Consider the following 7,319-nt stretch of genomic DNA (forward strand, 5'->3'; position numbering starts at 1 on the left):
GTCATCACAATTCTGCGCCCCTTCTTTGATTGTTTTTCCTCCTCTTTTTTTATTTTTTAAATTCATATTTTTTCCTGTTCTGAGGCTTTCCTCAGGACTTGTTGCCGGCGTTACAGTTCTTCACACATCCCCCAGGGAACACAAACACAAACCCACAGGGTTTAATCATCGTGGTTCTGCTCAGGGCTGTCTCACGCTCTCCTCGTGCTGAGCCTGGCTTGGTTTGAATGTTCAAGTCCTACATAATAAACCTGTCTGAGCTCCGTGGAAGCGCTAAATGTATAAATGTGCCTCATGAAATTGAAGCGTGCCTTGTTTCCTCATGATTTTACACTTGCCTGCATCTGGTACCCAAAAAATCACATTTTATCTTCCTATGGTTTTCAAAATTCCCTGCCTGAGGTCTGAGGAAAGGCCAGCAGACAGAGATAAATTTACGCTCTCACTAAATTCCAAACGCAATAAGATCTTTAGACATGACTGGGCTCATAACATCTGCTGAAAACAAATGTGGAATGTTCTGTTACTTTGTTACACCCAAGAATAATATACACAGCTAAGTCACCATCTATACAATTATTATTCTAAAGACAGATAAACATATGATAAATGGGCATTGGGAATTTTGGGAGAGAGCACCTGAAGCAAGAGAACAATCTTGAACTGGCAAACAATGTAAAGCTTTAACGATGTGAGGCAGGTTCCACCATGAAACTGCACCAGACCTCTACTTTTCTGAGCTTTTCTACATCAAATGGTGCAGCCAGAGAGACCTTTCTGAATATTCACTTTTAGAGGAGAAACCATAGCATGCTAAGAGGAATGTGTTTACATTAGAAATAATCACATCATAACTAATGAATTTTTATTACTCTGAATAATAAGATCCCAAAGGTCCAATTATGGCTGGGGTATGGAGACTTTTCTTCTCCCTTAGGATTCTGGTTCAGTGCCCAGTAATGTCTCTGAACTGATTTAACTACTCATAAGCCAGATCAGGGACCTTGTTCTTTCCTTAGTAAAAGTATTTTAGTTATTAAAGGTATTAATAACACATTGAAATTAAATGCTACATCAATATATATTAACTATAATTAATAATTATTATTTAAATAATTCATGGCACACAATATAAATATTTTATAAATATAAATATTTATAGAAATATAACCAATATATATATATATATAAATATAAAAAATAGCAGATTTGTTGAGCTTACATTTTAAGTTTTTTTCCCGCTGCTTAGGTTAGCCAAAGATTTTTCATTACTTTTGAAAGAACAATCTAACTCTACAGAACAATTTATGGAAGTACACAAATAAATATTTTGGTGATATAAGTAACTGGTATTGCTTGGTTGGTTCTTTTTGTCATTAATTAGAAAACTTAATGCAAAAGTTTTCAAATATCTATACTGATTTACTGATCGAATTAGTTTTCTAAATTCTATTAATTTTTTTTGCTTTTCTATTTTTATTAAACCAAATAGAAGCTGAAGGCCTTTATATATATTGTTATGGATGGTATGGAACTAGAATACACTTATTCTAATAAATAAGTAGAAAAGGAGAAGTTTATTTGAAAATTAACAGGCAGGTAACCTTTCAGAAGGAAGCTGTACTGTTGGCTGACATTAAAAATTAAGGCAACCAAGCAAACTTTTGAGAGGGTATGATATCTGGGGCATTTTTCCTTGGATATTTGTATATTAAAGAAAATTTGGGAAAGGGGTTGCTCAAATATTTCAGAATAGTCCATCTCAACCTCTGCCTTGCCAGATCAAATTCTCACCTTGAGGCTTCCAAGGTGGATTTTGTTCAAAAAACTTAAAGGCCGTGTTTTTCTACTTCCCTACAACTTGTTCTTTGCTATTCTTCCTTAGCTGACTTTTATTTATTTTAAATCTGAAGTTTTTTTCCTGCGTCTACTGCTGACTTTTAAATTGATTTTTTGTTTCCAGCAGCACAGGCAGTGTCAAGACTAATTGTCATCTGGGATAAAACTCAGAGCTCATCTTAAAGTTTATGTAAAGCTGTATTATGTCTCATACCGATCCTGAACTTGGCCTCTAATCTGTTTTTCAGTGGAAGTTTTGCTTTGCTAACTTTGGTAAGAAAGCCTGCAAACACCAGAAGGTCTTCAGTTTGATTTTCACTCTCAGCCAGCACTGCTGATAAAGGGAGCAGTTTTCTTCTACCCGCTTGTATCAGTGTAGGTGTTTGCGTGGCTGCAGATCAGAACAGATTGGGGAATTGATGTGGGTTAAAACCAACTGTTTGGGGTTGTTGGGGCTTTTTAAACCAGTCTAGTTTTAACCAGGTCACTGGTGTGCTTCACCACACATGTTTGTGTTGGTATAAGCAGGAGAGATGAGAAGATCTCTTCCTCTGTTGACAGTGCTGGTTCAAAAGAGAAAAGTACTTGTTTGGGGGTTTTTGAAAAGAGTTTTCACACTTAAAATCTTGGCTGTGATTGAGTCCATGCATTAAAGTTGTGGAAGGAAGAGAACAACATTCTGCATGCTGCACAGTCTTTTGCTCTTATTCATTCCTTTCCAGCCAAGTAATGATATAGTTCTAATACTACAGAGAGCGTGATGGGAGTGTGACCTTGAGCCTTCATTTCATTTTTTGGCAGTAAAATTCACACTTTGAATAGCCCCCACATAAATGCATGTGTAGTTTTTTTTCTGCCTTGCCACCCCTGTGCTCTCCAGCTCCTTAGAGTGAAGGAGTCTCACAGAGGTTGACACTGTTTTGTGTTTGAATTCCAAGAGATATTTGCAGCTCACTGTATCTATTGCACAGCAGAAAATTCTAGTTTGGGTCTTCACAGTGTCCCCTTAATAACAGCATCCTCAATTAAGATAATAGCTTCACTATCTTAAAATAGGAATCTGAATACTCACAGTCTATCAGTCCATGAGTTGGTGGCAGTCTGGAGCTGGGCTCTTCTCTGCAGCTTGGGAATGCTGTGCTTTGGGAGGTGCTGAGTACCTCACTTACGGTGGTTTTGCTGCCCCTGAGTCTGCTCAATTGGTTCTTCCTCTGCTTTTGCCTCCGTGGATCCTTCTCCAACAAAACTGACAACTTTGTGCCCTTCGCTTTTGCAGTAGTGGGGAATCTGTCCTACTTTCCCATGGCATGTGTCTGTTTGGTGGAGGTGGCAGACTCCTGTGAGTGTAGAGTTGCTGCTTCTTGCCTGTAACTGTTAAAAAATTCATTTTCATAAAGTAGTGGCAGCATCTGGAATCAGCAACTCATGTTGTTCGTTTGAAATTTCTCTGTGTTTCTGTGATTGCACTATTTGAAATTCTCCATCACTCCATCTTTTATTTATTTTAAGCATGGGTTCTGTTAATTGTCGCTGGTGCAGCTGCACACACATCTGACTCAGATTGCTGTTTTTATATGCTAACAACTAAACACCACCAGGTGTCCTCTGTTTCTGTTCCAGATCTGAATTACCTCCTGGAGATCCTCCTCTGGATTGGAAAATATTAATTTTCAACAAACCCCAGGGGTGAGGGGTGGCACACAACCCTTTTCCTCAGCTTTGAAGAGGCTGTGGTGTGCAGCCACTTGGGAGCGTTAGGGGATTTGCACTCTATGTTACATTTTGGTAGCAGAGCTTTCTGCCTCGCCCCCACAAGCTTATTTGGGACCCCGTGACTCTTCAGTGTCCAAGGGATCATTTTCCAGCAAGGACAGAGAAGTAGCTGGATATTTCCAGTTGTCTCTTCCAGACCTGTTGCTGAAAGCAGCTCAGCCATCACCACGCACAGGCTCATCCTTCTTTTACCAAGAGTTTATTAGCAGGAGCAGTTAGTATCAACCAACAAATGGAGTTTTGCTAGAATATTAGTCAAGATAACTGAGATAAAAATGAACATAAAAGTTGGTTAAATACTGAAATTTGTGTGTTTTTTTCTTGCCTTGGTCCTGTCTCCTTGCTTGTTCTAGTCAGGAAGGGATTTCTGTGACAGACTGGCAATGTGTGAGAGAACATATTTTTACACAGCAACACATCCCTCTGTGGGATGCAGTGAGGCACTGGGAGATGAAAATCGTGCTGTGTCCTTGCAGGTGGTGCACTGCAGGCTGCTCCATCCTGGGCCAGGGAGACTCATTTTGTTCCCAGCAACTCCTGAGCTCAGGAAAACTGACCTCTCTCTATGCTGAAATCTCCTGGGAGCTGGGAGCTCCTATTTTGCAGAAGTGATCAATAGCACTCATTCTTCTTCCAGAATGTTTTGAACCAGTACCCCACCTCCTAGCTTTTAGGGAAGTTACACCTTATTCTGGACAGGAGATAAGAAAAACCCCACATTTTATGGTTTTTTCCCTCTCAGTGAGGACATCAAACACCAATAAATGAGGGTGTTCCCTGGTGCCATTATTAGATAGAAAAAATAGAAGCTGTAGGTTATCCCCAGTTCAATACTTTCTGTTTCAGCTCTGTACTCCTGAATTATTCACAGCCCTGGCTCTGGAATAGTAACAGAACTCCAGCTGCATTCCCAGCAGGATTAACCTAGAGCCACACCAGATGGTGGCCCCTCAATGGCTCTGTGAGGCAAGACACAAAATCATCTCAAGGTGACTCCAGAAAGAAATCATTTCAGTGATGGCAATGCTTTCAAGGGCCCTGACTGTGACAGAATGCATCCTTACCACCCTTTATTTTTAATTTCCGCTTTGTGAATATTTCTAAACCTAGCTGTGTAATTAACCATGATGTTTGTTTGTTCCTGTAATATGTGTAGATGGTGATAAATCATGTCAGGGGTGTTAGGCTGAGGGTGTGATGGTTTGAGTTACTGAATGATCCCCATGGACTCTGCAGTGGTATTCCTCTGTATTTTAATTGATCAGCTGTTAATTGCAGCTTAGCCAGATTTGATGGCATGCTAATTCATGAAATCTTGTAGTTAGCTTGTACAATTTGTGTGTTGGAGGAACTTTTTTGGACAAAAGCTTGAATTCAAGTGTCTGAATTAAAGTGGATTTAACTGCCTATGTTATTATTAATATGCTAATATATTTAAATCCTAAGGAAGGCAGTTCTACAGCTTCAATACAGGACATTATTTATTAGCCTCATAATTGTAGCCACCAAACTGCATATTCTCACCATGATGAGTTACCAAAGCAGAATTGAAATTCTGTGCACACGCAAGAGAGAATAAGAAGGATCATTAAGCAGAATAAACAGCAAGTGACACTGAAAAATACATTACAGTGATATTTTAAGCTAATGCTTGTGTGGGCTGTGCGAAAGCACAAAGAGTTTATCTCTTCCAATCATTTCTGCAGTTCTGCTACTAAACAAGGGGTTTGTTCTGCTGCTGCCCTTCGTGTCCTGAAGCAAGACAGGGAGGACAAGAAGGTGACAGGGCTGCAAAATGGGATTAAGATGAGGAAAGGTGTTGATCTAGAAAATGGCTGACACACAGTTGGTGACCATTTCTTCAAAATGTCATTTTAAAAAACTTTTGTTCTCATAAAGAGGTTGGTCTTAATCAGGAGAAAGTTTTTGTCATTCAGAATGTATTAATTTATGTTCTTTATCCTTTCTAGGTTCTAGTCCAGCTAGAGGCTCTGTGTTGGTATAAACAGGCTCGCTCCATAGATGAAAGGAAAATTGTCATTCTAGTTCCTCATTTATGAAAATATTCACTCGTATTATGCTATCAGTGGAATCCTAGCTGCTCTTCCATTACTTAGGATGATTTATTTGAAATTGTTACAGTGGGAGATGCAATCAATGGAATTCATATGCTGTGAAAATTGGAGCTTTTAATACTGAATGCAGTTTATAATGTCATGGCAATAATGCATCATGATCATGAAAAATGAGAATATGCATACCTCGACATTTTGTAATAATTTAGAAATAACCATGCTTATCTGCACTTCTCATGAACTTTGTTATCTCTAGTGGAAATGAGAAATATTTAAAAGGCCATTTTCACATAACTAACCAGTCCTATAAGGTTTATGTTTAATTTTTTTCTTCCTTCCAGGCTCCTTGAAGTGTCTGTGTGGTTCTGTCTGAAACGCCTTCAGTCCACATGTACACTTCACCTGAGCTGTGGTTTTATTTACTTTCCTATTCTGCATTTAATTCCACAAGGCTTTGTTTTCCCTATTTAGGAGAATCTCAGGGGATTTGAACTACACTGCAGAGCAGCAGTTATACGCTAAATCTTTCTTGTGGTGAATATTTTTAATTTTGTTCTCCCTTAAGTTATGAAATCCTCAAGATGCTGTGTTCAGCAAACATCTCCAAACTTCAGTGTGCTCATAATCACATAAATGCAAAAGAGAAATTGTTGAATTTTAACACTTGTTGAAAAAGTTACTTTTTCCTTTTATGCAGAGGTTGAAAAAATAAGTGATGAGCTTATTTTTCCACAGCTTTGCAGGCTGCCTTGTTTGTGTGTCTTATAGGATGTCTTATGTGATCCATAGGTAATACATAAATTTTGTTAAACTTCTCTAAGAATATAATTTAACTTTTTCTTGGGGTGGTGCAGCTACCTGACTCTTAAGTGTTACAAATTGCATTAATCTCATCGTTAATTTGACTTATAAATAGTACAATAGAGAATGAACAAAGTTAGTCATTCATAAAGATATCCTAAAAGACACACAAACAAGGCAGCCTGCAAAGCTGTGGCAAAAGCTTTCAAACTCATCAGTGGAATTTTTGCAACAGTTTTGAACTTCTAAATGAAAGAGCAACCTTTTCAACAGATGTTAAAATTCAGCAATTTCTCTTTTGCATTTATGTGATTATGAGTGCACTGAAGTTTGGAGTTTGCTGAACACAGAATCTTGAGGATCTCCTAAGTGCAAAGGAGACCAAAATTAAAAATATTCACCACAAAAGAAAAAAGATTTAGCATATAACTGCTGCTCTGCCTTGTAGTTCAAATGCTCTGAGAGGCCTGGCTTTGCTCATCCAATTAATTAGATCGTCCAGGTTAATTAGCTGCAAGCAGGTGACACTTCAGTGCTGAAAAAAATCCCCATATCAGTTATCAAAGTTCAATCTGACTATTGCTATTTTTCTGCAAGTCTCACACTTCAATTAATTATTGGAATTAATTTGCCTTTTAAATATATTTTCAATAGAAGCAGTAGCTTCTACATGCAGACCATGAACATCCCAGCGTGGGCAATAAAGCAGTTTGGGTTTTAGAGCTGTGCAAGGTTTGTTGTTGCCAGGGGGGAAGTTATTAGATATTCTTGGCCTTGTTAATACTCTGAGATGCTCAAAATCCACTTTGCTGTCTGTCTCTGTACATATGT

This window comes from Pseudopodoces humilis, chromosome 13 (assembly GCF_049639895.1).
Source record: "Pseudopodoces humilis isolate 2021_Gansu_Grassland_sample_001 chromosome 13, ASM4963989v1, whole genome shotgun sequence".
In the NCBI taxonomy this organism is placed as follows: domain Eukaryota; kingdom Metazoa; phylum Chordata; class Aves; order Passeriformes; family Paridae; genus Pseudopodoces; species Pseudopodoces humilis.